General features: G+C 32.6%; 1 protein-coding gene across 9 annotated transcripts in view; it reads right to left on the reverse strand.

Annotated features, from left to right (window-relative positions):
- Positions 1-20,779, reverse strand: part of cyc (basic helix-loop-helix ARNT-like protein cyc) — a 542,159-nt gene that overhangs the window by 123,112 nt on the left and 398,268 nt on the right. For 2 of the 9 annotated variants that reach the window (XM_069828073.1, XM_069828067.1), the window contains exon 1: positions 17,850-17,926. The exons of the other annotated variants lie outside the window; for them this stretch is intronic. The gene's annotated coding sequence lies outside the window, so the exon portion shown is untranslated. Of the gene's footprint in view, positions 1-17,849; positions 17,927-20,779 lie in introns of those variants that run through there. 9 annotated transcript variants of the gene reach the window in all.

Genomic DNA, 20,779 nt, shown 5'->3' on the forward strand with positions numbered 1-20,779 from the left:
AACTTTTTGAACCTAGTATGTATATGTCACATTATTGTACCAGAGCCGTAAAATATTACCATGCCAACTAAAACGCCACGACTTTTATGAGGCATAACTTGTGCCATAATAGTTATAAATAACGAATCTACTAAGTTCTTACATAACTAGAACAGAAAGTGATAATGTTGTGTACGAGTGAGAAATTTCGAAACTAGTGAGCGAAAGACACTTTCGTGCTAGTTACGTACAATATTTTTTTGGCACAACTGCATGAAAATTCTATGTGAATTAACTAACTTAATAAATAAATCAGAGACTATTCAGATTTTTGTAGGCTAGGAGTCACGGCTAACTAATACTAAATTATCTTTAAAGTAGGTATAGTTATAACGTCATGAAGTTGTTTGTACATTACCTAGGTATTACTGTTTCTGTAAGTGCAGCTAAATACAAATTATTTCTTTTAGCATTTCTAGTAGACTAGGAGGCACTGACTACAAAAATTTCTGTTTTCATACGAGTAGTTGGCGATGTGTTGATATTGTGACGTGATAGTTTTCATAATGTTTCGTCATAGCTGTTTATATTACTATGATAACTTTGAGATATTTATACGGAAAAGTGAATCGTAACAATGTTTTTGCCGTACGCGTTCATAAAAGAAGAACTTCCTAACCAATAATGTGTTATGAAAAACAACAGATTTCATATAGGTGTGCCAAAAGTTAATATTATGAAACGATTTGCATCACTGTTGTCATAGCAACCTCTTTCTTCATAGACCACCTGCAGACTTACTAAAGGCTTTACCAATAACCAAAAATGTATTAAAATAGGCTTAAGGACTTTACTAATAGACGGTAGTATATTATACACACTACTTAAAAGCCGTAATTGATATTCTGTTATTTGAAATGTTGTATCTGTGAAGAGGTGTGTTGTGTATGTGAAGTGTGTTTGTGTCAGTGAAGTTTTATAGTTTATAGTGGCAGTGCAAAGTATTTGAACAGCGAAATGTTTTTGAAGCGTTAGTGAAATCAGGATAGTATCAGTGAAATGTGTCGCAGTTCCAGTGCAGTGAGTGAGTTATCAGCGAAATGAGTGTAGTGCTGAAAGGTACTTGTGCACGTATGAACATATCATACTCGTGGGTTTTAGTTTGAACTTAGGGTTAAGATACAAATTAGATTTACTTTAATGTTATTTTAAGTGATCGTGCTTTATTTAATTTGGGATTATTATTATTATTATTATTATTAATTGCATTTACTATTAATTTTCATTATTGAGTGTAATTAGTTACTACTACAACGGGGTTTTTACTCATTTGCAGTGTGAATACATACATACATCAAAGTACTCATCATTACAAATTTGATATCATTTCTTTGTTTTGTAATGCTGTCTACAATAGTTATTTACGTATCTAGGACAGAAAGTGATACTTTTATATACGAGTGAGACGAAACGAGTGCGTGAAAGACACTTTCGTACTAGTTACGTACAATATTTATTTATTGGCACAACTACATGAAAATTACATGTGGATTAATTAACTTGTTAAATAAATTACAACTTACTGAGATTTTTGTAGGCTAGGAGTCACGGCCCACTAATACTACATTGATTTTATAGTACGTATAGTTATAGTTATAGTCGCGACGCTGTTATTTCCGGCGTGACTCCTCCTCTTTACTTACGTCTTAGGAAGTCAAGGCTCTATAAAGTCTAGGTAGGTAGTATCGTTCGCCATTTTTGTTCTTTCGTTGCCGAGCTACCATACAGGTCTATTTGCCACACCGTTAAACATTATCATGTTCATTCATTAATTTATTCATTTATTTTATTCCATAGATCTTACATGAGCAATGAAGCTTTAAGATGTGGAAAAAGTCGACATTTTACAATATTACAATTACAATTTTTACAAATTTTTATAGTTTTACAATTTAGTAATTTTCTACAATTTTTACAATTTTGTGCAATTTTTTACATTTTATTTTATTTTATTTTATTTATTTTTTTTTTTTTTACATTTTGGCGAGATGTAGTGAGATGAGATGAGGTCCGAGGATTCGCCAAAATATTACCCGGCATTTGTCGTAGCTCCTATGATAATAAATCAAACGCAATGTAATTCAGCAAATAATTGAGCGACAAATAACGTCTTCGTGTGCTTTCTGCGAAAGCCAACGAAAGAGCCAAAATGGCGGGCGATTGTATTAAGTATTTATCGAGCCTTAAAAAATGAATAATATCTTCCTCAACGAATCACAAGACGCACACGTTTAAATGTAGCCGACCTGCAACGCGATTGGCTGCCGGAAATTAGAGCGACGGGACTATAGTTGTGATACTGTACGTGAGCAGTCCGTACTTTTTTAGTTTGAGTGTTCGGAAGTACAGTCACATTAAAAATGTCACAAAAACGTAAATGTTTGTCGCTAAAAGAGAAAGTGGATATTGTAAAGCAAAGTGAGAAGGAGAAATTAAGTGTTCGTGAGCTGGCCACAAAGTTTAATGTGGGAAAATCTCAGGTTAGTGAAATTTTGAAAAACAAGGATGTTATTTTAAAATCATACACTGAGAATGCAATTCTAGATTTCTTTGTGTAAGGTAAGTGGTACAGTGACTGGTGTTTATTTCATTTACAAAACATTTACTTGTACGATTTCTCTCTGGATGAATATTGTAAACAATCTCACAATCTCACTGTCTACTGTATTATACTGTAAAATATAGTGTTGAATATGTGTGAGAAATTTTAATGTACTGTATACATACTAACGATTTTATAAATAGCGGACACTTCTCAATAACTGATATTTAATTTTTCCCCAGCGGTGTCCACTATTGAGAAGTTTCACTGTATTATGTTACTCTGACAACTTTGAGGTATTTGTACGGAAAAGTTAATTGTAACAATATTTCGCTGCAGCGTGCAGCAAAGAAGAACTTTCTAACAAATAATTTGTTATGAAAAACAGCATTTTCCATGTATGTCTGCCAGAAACATAATGTATGAAAAACTAATCAAAATTAGGAACCTCGTTTCGTTCGTTCTCGAAACAGTGACTTGTGCCATAAAGTATAACATTATAAATTTGTTTCATAATCATCATAATATATTATTTTTTGACTGCTCCACTAACAACTACGGCAGGATTGGTAAATATGCTTGCATACACTACAATTTCTATTTCAGTTCGTATTAAAACATGTCACTGTGAGGATTAAGGTCAAAGAATGATTTTCCACATTTAAGACGGAAGTATTTTGTGTAGTAATGCACTACTTTTATGGTTTGAAAAGCTAAACTAAGTTGGTAAAACACACTTTGACATCGTATTATTCAAGAAGTTTCACATTATAAGGGCAATATTTTGTTTATATCAGTGTACAATTTAAATATTTTTCCTTTCTTGTGGTGTGCAAAGTTTGGACAACGTTGTCAGCGTCATAAAATTCATAAAATACCTCATTACTCTCTGTAATCGATCTCTACAGATAAATTTTCACACAATATATCATAACGACTCGGTTAGAGAAGCCAAGGTACTATGGTGGGTACGATCATGAGTTTAAAATCAAATGTAGGAAACAGAAAACGGATGTAGGTAAATTCTCATTTTTAAATCGAACTATAAATGATTGGAATGACATACCTGCAGCGGTCTTTGAGGGCTATCCTTCCTTAAGGAGCTTTAAAAATTAATTTAAAAGTTGTGTATAAAGTGTAAATTAAAAAAAAAAAAAAGAGACATTACATTACTTAAGGTGACATGAATTTCGTCGTTGTTCCTGCAATAACTCCTATGTGACATATGTATCGATTTTCAGATTTTTGCTCTATTAAATAACTTAGTGGTACAGCAAACAATAAAATCTCCTATATGTAATTATATTTCTTTGTTTCGAAAATGTAAGAATTCACAGTCTCCTATGTACGGCTGCCGTAGGATGAATAAATGTAATTTTTCTTCCTCCTGAAAGATTTTATATTTTGCACATAGAAGTTACTGCAGGAACAACGACGATTTACTTAGCCTGACGAGTTATTCCCTTGGTTTGAATTGTAACTTATTTTAAAATACCTTGTAAGAGGGTCTTGGACTACAAAAGCTAATTTAATGTAGTTCTGTTTATAAGTATGAATAAGGGTGTAATTGTTTGTCTTATTTGAACTGTTGTATCAGTGAAGCGTGGTGAATCAGTGAAGTTACGGTTTACAATGGCAGTGAATAGTTTCGATCAGTGATAATTTATAGTGTGTTCTATGGTGTCAGTGAAATGTGTTATATAGTGTCAGTGAAATGTGTTCTAAAATGTCAGTGAAATGTGTCATAGTGCCAGTGCAGTGAGTGAAATGTGTCATACTGCCAGTGCAGTGAGTGAGATGAGTGTGAAGTGAAAGATTATCAGTATCAATGTGAAACTTATGTAGGGCCTATACATATGTGGGTTGTAATAGAAAATTGGGTTCACTTATTAATTAGCTTATTTTATGTATTATTATTAATGAAATTATTGTGTAAGTTATCATTTGTATTGTGTATTATTTTTATAGTGTATAATTAAGTTACCACTGCCACCGTGTGTTTGCCCATAAAATCAGTAACCTTACATCAGGAATAATGTTATTTGTACTCTAAGTTTGTAATAGAGTCTCCGTATACTAATGCCCGGTTTCTGAAAAGACAGTTACCTGTACATACAGAGTTATCTAAGATTTAACGCGCTGATATGTTTAAAATGAGTTTCCGAAACAACAGTTATCATCATCTTTGCAGTTATCTGTGCTTCAACTGGTAACTGTGCCTCAGCCTGTAGTTACCTGGCTGTTAGTACTGATTCGAACAAATACCGACATGCAGCGCTACTGCATTATTGTTTCGTAAACTATAATAACTGATATTAAATAATAATATAAACCGGAATTAATTAATTTACTATATTATCGGTATAATTAAAAAAATTAGCGTTTTATTTACGTAACTTAGTTGCTTTCTATGACATATTAGGATAATAATGTTTGTAAAAACAATTTCGAATATCTTAAGCTCAATTTTCTTCATAAACTTCAGATTCTATGTCGTCAGTCAAGGAATATTTTATTCTCGGGTGTTCTACCAATGCCAATGGTATTTCGGTCTCCGAAAAGTCCATTTGAACACATGAAAGCATTCATATGGACGAATGTAACATATTTTACATTACCAATATGGCTGCCATAACCACCACAGCTGACTGCAGTTGCAGTTTTGTAGCAGAAATTACATCTAGCCGTCTCTCCACTAGTATTATTTACTTCGATGATCACGCCAAATAACAAAATCATTGCCTTTTTAATCATATTACGACTGAGATGGAAGTGTACTTGTACGCTATCGTTTATCACACGGTTCCTTAATTAAAAAAAGCCTTGCTCCTACTAATACAGAGCTCACTATCATATTACTACTGAAAACTTCTGCAAATAAAAATAACTATAAATAACTAAAAAATCACTAACAAAGTACTAGTGGAGACATCTATGGGCAACAATAGATACTGAACTTGAAGTTACCTCAACTGTTAGCTACAAGATCTGATAAATCTACATTTAACTTTCCGGAAACTCATGAAAGTTATCAGTGCAGTCAAATTTATAAGTGCAGTTAAGTAACTGACAATTAACTGAAGTGTACCAGAAACCGGGCATAAGAGCTGTGCCATGATCTGGAGCATTTTATTTGACAGTTAACTAAACACAGGGCTAATCAGTTGTGATTGGTTGCACAAAAAACAAATATTTTCTTTAGTCATATCATATTTAATCTTCAGATCAATTATTCACGCATGACTTTTACTGTGCTTTGTATTACAGGACAAAAAAAATGGAACGTTGTGTTCTGTTTTGTAATAAAGGAGGAGTAATTAAAAAAGCCACCTGTGAATTAATTTTATGATTAAATATGCTATGGTTAAAGTAGAGTGATTTTTGTTCTAATTAATCGGAACTGATTAGCCTATGTCTCAGCTGTTAACGTGTAGGCACTCTAGAGTAGGTATGGTGTGGTAACATAAGCATTGATTTTTGGTCCAACCTGTCAATTGATTAACCATATTATGTCTCAACTCAAATCATACAGGGACTCTAATTCGTAGCAGTGAAAAAATCATGCACTGATAGATGTTGAAATCTAAGACTTTGTCACTACTCATCAATAGGCCTATTATTGTGTGATGTAGGGGAGACTCGGCTAATTCCGCAATATTACGAAGTAAATCTATCATATTTTTATCAAAATGTTTATTGAAAAATTGTATCAAGTTATGTAGACATGGACGAAACCTTTCATTACCAAATGAGATAAAGAGACCTATTAAAATGCAAATATATTTAGTTGTGCATACATTACATTTGAAAAAGAACTCGGGTAATTCCGCAACAGGACTTGGCTAATTCCGCAGTCGTAAATAATTATGAAATACATTATGAAAGTAACATAAAAGAAACAATATATACGCAACAATGCTCACTTTCTTCACAGCTGTGTAGCAAAACACAAAAAACAGCCAACTTTCGATGTTTCACTGTATTGCCGACAGAGATGTCGACCAATATCCTTGCTTTTTTTCTATAGCACTGCAGAGGACATGCCTCCTGTTGACAGCCTCTCAAAACTTACGTTCACGCTATTGCAAAGCCGCAGTAACATCATATAGGTCTATGCACTACTGCGGAATTACCCGTACTGCGAAATTAGCTGAGTTTCCCCTATAGCCTACGTCTTGTCTTATAATGTTTCTCGTTAACTAATTACGTCAAACTTTGAAAGTGTCATAGAATAACTTGTATTTTTCAGTTAGTTTTGTTATCCCCTCTGTTGAAAATGTAAATCGCAAATGTATAGTATTATGTACAAATAATTGATTAACTAGCGGATTTACTCGTGTTAATTATGTAAGTTTGTGCGGCTTACAGCTGTTTCGGTGCTTCATCACACCATCCTCAGAGCCTAGTAGATCTCGGCGTCATCTCGAACTTATCTGCCTGTTATGTGGATGCGTTTGATTGTTGAAAGGTGTTGAAGAGTGGAGCCAAATAGTGTGTGTGTACTGAAATTGATCTGTGTTGAGAATTTGATCGGGGTGTGTTTTAGTGTGTTTGTATATTTCGTATTGTTCTGGTGTGTTGAGTTTTTGGTTCTTGGGTTGTATGTGTAGGATTTCCATGTCCGCATTTATGTTATTGTATGTAAGGTTAGCATTGGTTATGTGATCGGCGTATGTAGATGTATTGTGTCCTCTCGTTATTGCTTTAATGTGTTCCTTGTAGCGTGTTTGGAATGATCTGCCTGTCTGTCCTATGTAGAACTTGTCGCAACTATTACATGTGAGTTTGTATACACCTGTGTGGTAGTATTTATTTGTTTGTGTTTTTGTGTGTTGAGATGTCTTTGTAGTGTGTTTTCTGTTCTGTATGCTATGTTGTATTTCTGCTTTCTGAATAAAGATGAGATCTTATGTGTGCTTTTGTTTTCATATGTTAGTGTGATGTATTTCTTGTGTTCTTGTGTTTGTGTTGTGTTTTGCGTGTTTTTGTGTTTGTTAAGTTTTGTTTTGTCTTTCTTATGATGTTGTCTATTATGTTTGGATTGTAACCGTTTTCTTGTGCTATGCTATCTATTATGCTAGCCGCACAGACTTATATAATTAACACGAGTAAGTCCGCTAGTTAATCAATTACTTATATTCAAGTGTTAAAAGTAGTGTACGCAAGATTCAAAATGTATTATGTACAATTTTGTTTTGGGAGAGTTTCATAAAATTTTGTTATTGAGAAAAAAAAAAAACATACATACATACATACATACAACTACACACCTGAGACAATTAAATCGTCGCACAACCTCCTCAAGTTCTTGTCTCCCATGTACCTCGAAGTAATGGTACTTTTACATGACCTTCAGTTACTGGGTGAACGTTGTATAAATAATTAATTAATGTAATGTATTAGTCTTTAATAATGCTATATACCGATAATTATAACGGTTACTACATTAGGTCTCAAGAATGTGATGCTTAAACACAGACATAAATCAAACCTGAACAAAGGAAAAACATTCCTGCGACACAAATGAATAAGAAAATTATTCAGTTTGCTACCCTATGTAAGAATATAAGTATAAACAACAGAAATAAAATAAAAGATCTAACCATAAACCAATCCTTGATCATGAAATACGTCAGAGAGGTAATTTCGCATGCTGTGCTGCTGTGTACTTCAGCGATGAGATGAAAATAATAATCTCATAATGAAACAAACAGTTCTATTTACCCAGCAAATATCAATAGTGTTATTCATATTTAAGCTTAACTAAGAAGCAATATTGAGAGCCAAGGAAGGCATATGTAGGATGTACTTCATCTACGATATTAATAAGAATAGGGGTTTAATTTTTTTCAACTAACAGAACATAGAATTAAGATTTAACGAGAAATTATCTCAAGGTTATTATTATTATTATTATTATTATTATTATTATTATTATTATTACTATTATTATTATTATTATTATAAACTACAGGGACATAAAATAATACCGTAAGTTCTTTTTCTTGGTATGCAACATAGAGATTTAACATTATCACAAGAAACCTATATACAGAATGGGTGGTTTTAAAATCTTCCTTTTACTGTTTGATAGAAGCTACGAAGGTGGGTGCAACTTCTTTCTAAATGTAACACATCTCTGGAAAATTAGAAATAATTCAGATGTGGCTGCTCTTCAAACAGACTTGAATAAAATTTATAACTGGGCGTTAATGCATAGGATGAAAATAAATAGTTCTAAAAGTAAATCTATAACATTTTGTAAAACCCGAGAGGAAACTAGTCTTAATTACGAAATCAGTGGTGTTGTAATTCCGCAAGTACAATGTTGTAAATACCTAGGAGTGTATTTAAACTCCAAACTTTCTTGGGGAGAGCAGGTTGATATGTTACGGGCAAAGCATGGAGGGCACTTCACTTTATTATGAGAATCTTGAACAAGACTAGCCCCAAATCGAGGGAAATAGAATATCTAACCTTTGTGCGACCGTTAATGGAATACGGAACTACATGTTGGGATCCCTATAGAATATATCAGGTAAATTCTTTGGAAAGAATCCAGTATAGGGCAGCTAAATTTGTTAAAGGTAAAAGAGAAGATGGAAACGATACAATAAAAGAACTTAAATGGGAAACTTTGGAAAACAGACGTAGGAAAACTGGAATAACATGACTGTATAGAGCACATCTAGGTCAAAAAGCATGGGTAGACATAACGGCTCGGTTAGAAAAGCCAACGTACTATGGTAGGAACGATCATGATTTTAAAATCAAATGTAGGAAACAGAAAACGGATGTAAGTAAATTCTCATTTTTAAATAGAACTATAAATGATTGGAATGACCTACCTGCAGAGGTCTTTGAGGGCTGTCCTTCCTTAAGGAGATTCAAGAATAACTTAAAAAGTTGTGCATAAAGTGCAAATTAAAATTAAGGTGACACTTAACATTTAATTTTTTTAAGATGGCATGTATTTATTTAGCCTGACGAGTTACTCCCTTGGTTTGAATTGTAAATTAGTTAAAAATAGCATGTAAGAGGGTAATGTTTAGCTTAAATGTAGTTCTGTTTATAAATATGCATAAGGGTGTAATTATTTGTCTTATTTGAACTGTTGTATCAGTGAAGCGAGGTGAGTCAGTGAAGTTATGGTTTTACAGTGGCAATTAATAGTTCCGATCAGTGATAATTTATAGAGCCAATGAAATGTGTTCTAAAGTGTCAGTGAAATATGTCCTGAAGTGTCAGTGAAATGCGTCATAGTGCCATTACAGTGAGTGAGATGAGAGTAAAGTGAAAGACTATTGAAACTTATGTAGGGCCTATACATATGTAGTTTGTATTGTAAAATTAGGTTATTTTATGTTTTATTATTAATTGTAATTATTGTGTTAAATTGTATTGTGTGTTCTTATTGTATTGTGTATATAATTGTATTGTGTATTGTAATTTTATTGTGTATTGTTTATTTTGTGTATACCACTGTCACCGGGTGCTTGCCCACTTGCAATGTAAATAAATACAAAATTGCTTACCTTCACAATAGATGTTGAGAAAGACCTTCTTCCTGTAGGGCTACACACATCCGTACCCGTCGCTCCATGTTTTTCGCAATTCTCTGGTACTTTTTCCAGTTGTTTCATTGATTTCGGTGATTATAATGTTCTGCAAATCGTCAACTGCTCGTGGTCGATTCTTACAAACTCTCTTTTTAAGATAATCCCTCAAGAAATGACCCGGTGATTTTAGTTGACGTGCCCACAATTTTTAGAAACTACTCAATCAACAAAGAAACTTGTGTTCAGGTTGAGAGATTCATCTGACACATGTGATGTCACTATCGTCTTGTTTCTTTCACTTATTGTTGTTAATTTGCTGCTGTTTGATCAAAATACCGTACACATTGCCTTAGTGTTTTTCTAACATCTTTCGCTACGTTGGTCAGACGAGATGTGCTATGTTTGCCAGTCTAGTTCAACAAAGATCTTGTTACTTTCAATTTTCTAACTATGGCCAGTATTGTCTCTCCCTTCGGAAGAATGTGAACTCCGTATTCTCTCTGAAATGCCCTATGTGTGGCAACGACAGAGTTAGACAGCCAGTAATCTTTCACTAGAAACACGCAGAGGCAATGTGTACTGCATTTTGATCAGAAACAACAAATGAACAACAATGAGTGAAACAGAAGATGGTAGCGACATCACACATGTCAGATGAATCTCTCATGTTACTCTCACGACAGAGTAATTTCTAAACAATTGTGGCCACACAGATCACCTAACTTAACGTCACCGGATTATTTCTTGTGGGATTGACTAAAAAAATTGAGTTTATAAGAATCGATCAAAAACAATTGATGATTTAAAGAACAATAAACTAATAGAAATCAATGGAATTAACGAAGAAGTACTGCAGCGAATTGCGAATAACATGGAGTGACGGGTTATTTTCAACATTCACTGTGAAGGTAAGCAATTCTTCCAGAGATACTTCACATTTAGAAAAAAAAAGTTGCACCTTACCACCTTACATCAAACATAAATAAGCTCAGTCGGCTAAGGCGCTTCCTGCCGAACTGGAGTTGCGTTCGGTTCGATTCGCGCTTGGGCTGATTACCTGGTTGGGTTTTTTTTCCGAGGTATTCCCCAACAGTAAGGCAGATGCCAGGTAATCTACGGCGAATACTCGACCTCATCTCGTCAAATATCTCGCTATCACCAATCCCATCGACGCTAAATAACCTCGTAGTTAATACAGCGTTGTTAAATAACCAAGCAAATAAAAAAACATAAATAAAACCACTCTGGATATAAAAAACGAAGAAATAACTTAATCCGTGGGTCATGTTTAGAAATTACCAGACTTTGACAATTTGTAAAACAAGAGAACATCAAGTTTTGACTTTAGTCACCATAAATGATGTTATCTTGTTTTACGAACTTTCAAAGCCTGCCAATTTCTAAACATTTGCCATTGATCATGTTACTTCATTGTTATTACACAGGTTTCTTATGGCAATATGTGCTATACCCAGAAAAATACACGATAACATTTGTCAAGAATTTATCGTTACAAATTAATGTCACTTCGCCATGAAATTAGGCTGTTAAAATGAATTTAGCTCTGTGCAATTATAACACAAGTGAATATTTTAAGAACCAGATAAAATCATAACGTAAAGTTTTACTTACAGTTGCCAAGTTTCTCTTGTAAAAATTCTCTCAAGGACACAAAAAATCCCTATTTGGCCTAAAACACTAATATTAATATAGCAAAAGAGATAACTTTTAACAGAAGAGCATCAAGTTCAATTAACAGTTACGAAGCAACAACATAATTAAAATCAACACTATAAAATATAGCACCTTGATCTCTATAAATTAGTAGCAGTATAAATAACTCACATAAGATTTTGTGGCAAAGTATCATTCAACAATAAATTCACAAGGCAAATTTCCAGTAATATCAATGAAAGTATTTTTATTGTTTAATACTGTTGAGCCTAATCATGCCAGAGCGAAAATAAACGAAAAAATGTAACAAGACCCTACATATCAAACCAATTCTCATCCCTAAGGTCCCTAAAAGAAAATTTGGTAAGACAACCTTTAGTTCCTGACATCAGATGTCCATTATTATAAGTTTCATGCAACACATACTTGATTTCAGAAGCATACGGGTATTACATTCGGCAAAAAAAAAAACAAATTGTGACGTGGGAAACATTAAAGCGATGAAGTTAGTTCTTCATACCATGCAAAGCAAATTAAACATTTGTGTAATTGCGATCTTTTGTAGGTGATTCACGAGGATTTACCATCACTTACGAAGCCATTGTCCAAAGATATTCCGAGCAAAACAGTCATATAAACATGTGTCCTAATCTCAATATTTTCAGAGTTACATTAATTTGAAGTTGTTTGTTAATCTTTAACTTTAAGCGTAAAAGAATATTACAAATAAAGAATCAACTATTCAGAAGTATCATTTCTTCAATTGCCTAGTGTTCTGAAGCTGAAAATATGTTGTTAATTCTATAGTTGCTTCGTACAGAATTTTTTTCGATTTTGACTACAACATTATATTTTTCTTATGCATTTATTACAATAATTGTTACAAATCACGTCACTCTTGTAAATTCTTCAAAACTGTATAAAATCATTAACAATAAGTTGGACTGTGTTGGTTTATTTTATTATATAACATTATAGGCACCTAAGCTTAATACAAAATTTCGAAATTTATTTTACATACCAAGGGCAAATATTGAATCCCACAACCCAGTTTTCCAAATGTTACAGTTATACATAAATTACATCCTCATCCGAATGTTGATATTTTAAATATGAATTTCTCTGGATACAGAATTATTTGTTATCATATTTTACAGAATATTGTTGTTAGTTAATTTGAAGCTACTTTCACACCTTATTTCAATTTCTCTTTTTTTCTTTCTCTTTTTTCTATTTTGTTTCAGTTTTTAATAAGAGTATGTTTTCTTTTCCTTGTTTATGTTTTATAAATTAGTTTGCAATTCTTGAATATTGTAATTGGGCTTTGCCTGTTATGGTCAATAACAAATAAATAAATAAAATTAAAAAATAATATTAAACTGTGAAGAATCAGGTTCCTAAAGTCGTATGATTTGTAACAATTTTTGTGATAAGTGCGTAAGAATGATATCATTTTTAGTTAAAAATTGAAACACAAAATGTACAAAGCAATTAACAACATATTTTTAGCTTCAGAACACTAGGCAATTAAAGAAATGATACTTCTGGATAGTTCATCCTTTATTTATAATATTCTTTTACCCTTAAAAATAAAGAAAAAAAGGTATTTTACAAACAACTTCAAATTAGCGTAACTCTGAAAATATTGAGATTAGGACACATGTTTATATGACATTTTTTGCTCAGAATGTCTTCGGAAATAAGCTCCGTAAGTGGCGGTAAATCCTCATGAATCACCCTGTATAATAAAACACCTCCTCCTAGTGCCGAGGTTAAGAAAGCACAAGAGCTCTACATTCCTGCTTCTTGTTCATCTCTAGGGTATAGTTATGAATAGATCTCGGATTTTAGGTTAAATGCTTATTTTTTCTGTAGGAATAAACTAAAAATAGTTAAATATCTTCACAATTTATATAGAATATGAACGTTTGAAAGCGATTTTATGAGATCTATGTTTAAGGTTTTAGAGGCTAAAATCCCTATTTCTATTTGTTAAGAGTATATTTTTTAATTTTCGTGTAGCAGTGAAAGATAAAGTCATGGGATGGGTTTGGATCAAATATCCTGTAATAATTTGGTTGCAAAAATTAAGAAATTCCTGGAAGGTGTCTGATTTTCTTGAGCACTTGACCAGACAGTAGGAATGTGATGAATCGGGAGGATATAATTCTCCCTAAAGAAATCAGCATGGCAAATATTGCTAGATTTAAATATGCATCTATTACTTCGGTATCATTGGGAAGAATTTTTTTCGCCTATAAAATGGTTCTGTCTAAGAAAAGGCAAGGTTTCAAAATAGAAAATAAGAGAAAAACGTTGTTATGGATTATAATGGCAATTAGGAATAATGTGTTAATCGAAGGGTTCAGAACCATAGTGGGCGCCATTTACTAAAACCGTAGAAAACAAGGGTTAAAATGAAGTTACTGCCATAATTCAATGGAAACATATAGCAAGTAATATAAAGTATACACATTAAAATTAAATGATATATCAATCTTCATTGAACTATGGTATTCACTTAACTTTAACCCTTGCTTTCTCCGTTTTTAATAAATGGCGCTTGGCCCACTATGGCTCTGAACCCTTCAATTGTAAATTCATTGGTAAATTAATTAATTAAATTATAATAAGAGCACTTATATATTTGCAGTCTTAGAGCAATGAGGCCGATGAATTCATTAAAATTTAAGACTTAACAAAAATAAAGTTTCTAACAGCAGTATTCTTTTACTGTTTTTGTCACTGTATACCATAGTGCTTAATACTGACTAATTAATTGCATTTTTATAGTTACTATAGTTTGTGTGGATAGAAATTATATTTTTAGCTGGATAAAATATTATTTTTAGCTGCTTGAAATTGTATTTTTAGGTGCGTAACTCTATGTTTTTAGTGTCTATTTTTATAAATTCAGAGCCTACTTTAGGTGCCTAAAAGTTAGTTTTTAAGGGCCGTATTCATAGACATTCTAAGCGCGGACTTCCGGTGGGTGATCAGTGAACTAACGTTTTTCGTATTCATAAACCAGTGTTAGCGATATGATATGATATGATATGATATGAATCCTGTACAAGTAACCAGTCGATAGCCGGGGCTAGTTTAGCACGCTCGTAGCGCGGACTAGGGAAATGTCAGTTATGAACAGCCATAGAAAATAAAGCTCATTTCTGTTTACATCATTCAGGGAAGGTAAAGTTGTAGGTATGTACAAATTTTCAAGCGATAAATGACAAAACCTAACATTGTAACAGGAATGAAATATAAAATTCGCGAGGTCACTGGAATAAAAATAGAGTTGAACTTGGTTATAGCGACCCCGGTTACAGCAACAGTAATTAATAAGTACAGCTTTTATCTGTATTAAAATGTGATTCATTATTTTTATAATGACCCGTTTATAACGATGTTAAGTAACAGTTTCAAATTATTGAAAATCCATGTTCTATGTATGTAAGTTAAAAAGAGACTGTCGTTGAAAGAAATTCGCAGTTAGCCGGTAATGCCATAGTGGTCAATATAGTTTTCAGCTACTATGACAGAAAATTTTAAGGGCCAAGACCTTGACTTATAAGGGAAAAGGGTGGAATCTGAAGTGGCCCAAATACTCTCGTCTGTCTTGCCAACAACTCTTTACAAACAATAGCAGGCCACGTTGTGCACTGTACTATAATCCAGATATTCATTCAGACTGTAACTTCAGACAATTAGTTTGCAAACAGGTGTTATATACAGTACAATGGACAAAGGTGCAATGAAAAGAAAAGTTTCAAGTGTGAAACATGAGATAATGTTATAAAACATATCGAGAATGATAAACAGAAAACTGATATGTTCCATGAATTTGTTTCAGCTACAGAAGAACTGAGATGATTTACATATTAATTATTTTGCAAAATATAAACGAAAAAGAATTACAGATTTCTTCAACCCACGTCCTTCATTATCAGTACTTTATTTTTAGGCGTATTTTCATCATTATACATTATAGTATGTTACTCATTAATTCACTATTTTCTACAATTCAGTGAAGTATTTTTATTCTCACTTACTTACAAATGACTTTTAAGGAACCCGCAGGTTCATTGCCACCCTCACATAAGCCCGCCATCGGTCCCTATCCTGAGCAAGATTAATCCAGTCTCTATCATCATATCCCACCTCAATCAAATCCATTTTAATATTACCCTCCCATCTACGTCTCGTCCTCCCAAAAGGTCTTTTTCCCTCTGGTCTCCCAACTAACACTCTACATGCATTTCTGGATTCGCCCATACGTGCTACATGCTCTGACCATCTCAAACGTCTGGATTTAATGTTCCTAATTATGTCAGGTGAAGAATACAATGCGTGCAGTTGTGCTTTGTAACTTTCTCCATTCTCCTGTAACTTCATCCCTCTTACCCCCCCCAAATATTTTCCTTAGCACCTTATTCTCAAACACCCTTAATCTCTGTTCCTCTCTCAAAGTGAGAGTCCAAGTCTCACAACCATACAGAACAACCGGAAATATAACTGTTTTATAAATTCTAACTTTCAGATTTTTTGACAGCAGACTAGATGACAAAAGCTTCTCAACCGAATAATAACAGGCATTTCCCATATTTATTCTGCGTTTAATTTCCTCCCGAGTGCCATTTTTATTTGTTACTGATATTTGAATTTTTCAACCTCTTCGAAAGATAAATATCCAATTTTTATGTTTCCATTTCGTACAATATTCCGGTCACGAGACATAATCATATATTTTGTCTTTTCGGAATTTACTTCCAAACGTATCGCTTTACTTGCTTCAAGTAAAATTCAAGTGTTTTCCCTAATCGTTTGTGAATTTTCTCCTAACATATTCACGTCATCCGCATAGACAAGAAGCTGATGTAACCCGTTCAATTCCAAACCCTCTGTGTTATCCTGAACTTTCCTAATGGCATATTCTAGAGCGAAGTTAAAAAGTAAAGTTGAAAGTGCATCTCCTTGCTTTAGCCCAAAGTGAATCAAAATTAAAAAAAAAAAAAAAACAAGAATAATATAATAGTTTACGTTACTAATGCCGTAACGTTTCATTTTACAATACGAGTTTGATAACCAGTCGAGTACTGTAATATGAAATTACGACATGTGTATCGTAGGCTTACAAAGTTTTATTCGCTTTGATAAAAAAATATTGTAAAATTGAATATTTTCTGAACATAAAATTTTTATGGCCGGCTATATACATTTGCTTTTATAGCTGATCGATTCATGTAGAGAGACTTGTACGAGAAACACTTATCATTGTCCAACAAATTCGCGACAGAGGTGTGAAGAGGAATATGAGTAGTTTGAACAGTGGTATAAGAAAAAAAAAGTAGAGAATATTTTTGAAAAGGTTATAGTGGCATATATTTCAATGAAAAGTGAAAAGAAGAAATCAAAGTCTCTATGGACTCATTATTTTATGCTACGGTGTACGATCTCATTAAAGAAAAACATGTACATCAAATAAGTACACACAATTGTTATTTTTTTAACGGAAAAGTGAATTGTGAAAATGTTACCATTAATGTGTATAACAAATTAAATGTTTACTTTACTCAGTGTGATGAAGATCATTTTACGACACTCAGTGCCGTAAAGTTTGTCATTACAACACTCGTTTCAATGTTGTTATGTTTCACTTTACGTTATCAAAGCGGATTAAGTATTTTAAGACTGTAAGACTATATAAAATTATAAATTAAATTGTAGTAGTGTACAAAATACGTAATATTGTGAACGTACTTTTTTTTTTAAATTTTATTTACGCCTACGTATTTATTTTTTCCTACAGCGACAGTCGTTTATTGTGAGATCATTTCTATAGCCACTTCGATGACGCTATAAACAAGATCAACAACCGATTACCGATCAACACGTTATACAACGCTGCGAAAGTTGAGTGAACTGAAATAAACACCATCACGAAGAGAGAAAAAAAATGTTAACCCCACTTAGGAACAATATTCCACACAGTCTATTGAGAGGCTCATGAAAAGAAAGCTGTAGCTTTAACACACCACGGAGTTGTACACTGTCACAGTTAACACATTGTTTTTATTTGTTATCGAGAAGAGCGGAAGCGGAGTGGAGACGTGCCGACCGCCACTCTTGATGGACACAGAAGACTACCTGTCAGCGTCCATCAGTCGCGCGCTGTGGAAGCGCACGTCCATCGCGCACTCGCGGCAGTCACCGCTACGTGGGAAGCGGCCTCCCCCAGCTGCATTCTTCCTGACGTGCACCTCCGATTCTTATCAGTTTCTCCACTCTTCCGTCTTCTGTATCCGGTGGACGCGAGGTTCAATACATTTTGACACCGACAAACCAAAAACTAAGAATCGGCCTGTTTAGGAACGTTGTTTGTTTCCTCTTACTTTCTTTCCTTTTACTTTCTGTTCTTAGTCTTATCCTTTTATGGGCTATGTTCTCTATTGCGTTTCTTTCTTGTAACTTAATGCCATCATTCCAGGTCAACACGCCCACAGCACAATGTCCAATACACAGAAAGTCTACTAGAAAAATGTCCACACCTAAAACGTCCAATCAAATAAGGCCACTAGTCAAAATGTCCAATATATAGAGATGTTCAATATGTAAAAATGTCCACTAGTCAAAATGTCCAATATATAGAAATGTCCACTATCCAAAATGTCCAATATATAGAAATGTCGCTAGTCAAAATATCCAATATGAGGATATTTCCACTAGCCAAAATGTCCACTATATAGATATGTCCACTAGTCAAAATGTCCAATATATAGAAATGTCCACTAGACAAAACGTACAATAAGTTATGTAAAAATGCCCATTAGTCAAGATGTCCAAGATGTAGAAATGTCCACTAGTCAAAATGTCCATTATATAGAAATGTCCACTAGTCAAAATGTCCAATATATAGAATTGTTCACTAGTCAAAAGGTCCAATATATAGAAATGTCTACTAGTCAAAATGTGCAATATATAGAAATGTCCACTAGTCAAAATGTCCAATATGTAGAAATGTCCACTAGTCAAAATTTCCGATTTATAGAAATGTCTACTAGTCAAAATATCCAATATATATATATATATATATATATATATATATATATATATATATATATATATATATAGAAATGTCCACTAGCAAAAATGTCCAATATATAGAATTGTTCACTAGTCAAAATGTCCAATATATATAAATGTCCACTAGTCAAAATGTCCAATATATATAGAAATGTCCACTAGTAAAAATGTCCAATATATAGAAATGTCCACTAGTCAAAATGTCCAATATATATAGAAATGTCCACTAGTAAAAATGTCCAATATATAGAATTGTCCACTAGCCAAAATGTCCAATATATAGAAATGTCCACTAGTCAAAATGTCCAATATATATAGAAATGTCCACTAGTCAAAATGTCCAATATATATAGAAATGTCCACTAGTAAAAATGTCCAATATATAGAATTTTCCACTAGTCAAAATGTCCAATATATAGAAATGTCCACTAGTCAAAATGTCCAATATATATAGAAATGTCCACTAGTAAAAATGTCCAATATACAGAAATATCCACTAGTCAAAATGTCCAATATATAGAAATGTCCACTAGTCAAAATGTCCAATATATAGAATTGTTCACTAGTCAAAATGTCCAATATATAGAAATGTCCACTAGTCAAAATGTCCAATATATAGAAATATCCACTAGTCAAAATATCCAATGTATAAAAATGTCTACTAGTCAAAATATCCAATATATATATATATATATATATATATATATATATATAAATAGAATTGTTCACTAGTCAAAATGTCCAATATATAGAATTATTCACTAGTCAAAATGTCCAATATATAGATATGTCCACTAGTCAAAATGTCCAATATATAGAAATGTCCATTCGTAAAAATGACCAATATATAGAAATGTCCACTAGTCAAAATGTCCAATAATTAGAAGTGTCCATTAATCAAAATAATAATAATAATAATAATAATAATAATTTATTTAACCTGGCAGAGTTAAGGCCATACGGCCTTCTCCAACACTCAACCAAGAGTAAAAATTGCATTACAAAAACACTACAAATTTACAAAGTACACTACAATTTTACACACAAAACTGAATAAGATAATAATAAAATGTAAACAACAAGTAAGAAGAAATCAGACATAATATATAACATAGAGAAAGAAAGAAAGAAAGAAAGAAAGAAAAAAAAAAGAAAAAAACATAATAAAATGTGAACAGCAGGTCAAAAATAAATGAGGCATACAAAGTATAAAAAAATAAGACAATTATTGATAATAATAGTAATAATAATAATGATAATAACAATAATAATAATAACAATAATAATAACAGGCCTAATAGTAATAATAATACTAATAGTAGTAATAAAATAGTGCAGTACAAAGCATACAATGAATACAATACAATACAACTTATCACATTAGAGATATACCATTATCGGAAAATATGAAAACAAAAATATAAAATAAGTTAAATATCACTAGAACATAAAAAAATGTCCAATATACAGAAATGTCCACTATTCAAAATGTCCAATATACACAAATGTCCACTAGTCAAAATGTCCAATATATAGAATTATTCACTAGTCAAAATGTCCAATATATAGATATGTCCACTAGTCAAAATGTCCATTATATAGAAATGTCCATTCGTCAAAATGTCCACTACTCAAAATGTCCAATATACAGAAATGCCCACTAGTAAAAATATCCAATATATAGAAATGTCCAGAAATCAAAATGTCCAATATACAGAAATCTCCAGACGTCAAAATGTTCAATAGGTCTATATGATAGGCCTATATACAGAGACGATCATTCAATATTCTTTTCGGAGAGATACACGGCCAAGATTCCCACTCCTATATGGAATTATTATGTAATAATGTTGCAAGGTGGTCATAGAAACAATGATGTAAT

This window comes from Periplaneta americana, chromosome 6 (assembly GCF_040183065.1).
Source record: "Periplaneta americana isolate PAMFEO1 chromosome 6, P.americana_PAMFEO1_priV1, whole genome shotgun sequence".
Lineage (NCBI taxonomy): Eukaryota > Metazoa > Arthropoda > Insecta > Blattodea > Blattidae > Periplaneta > Periplaneta americana.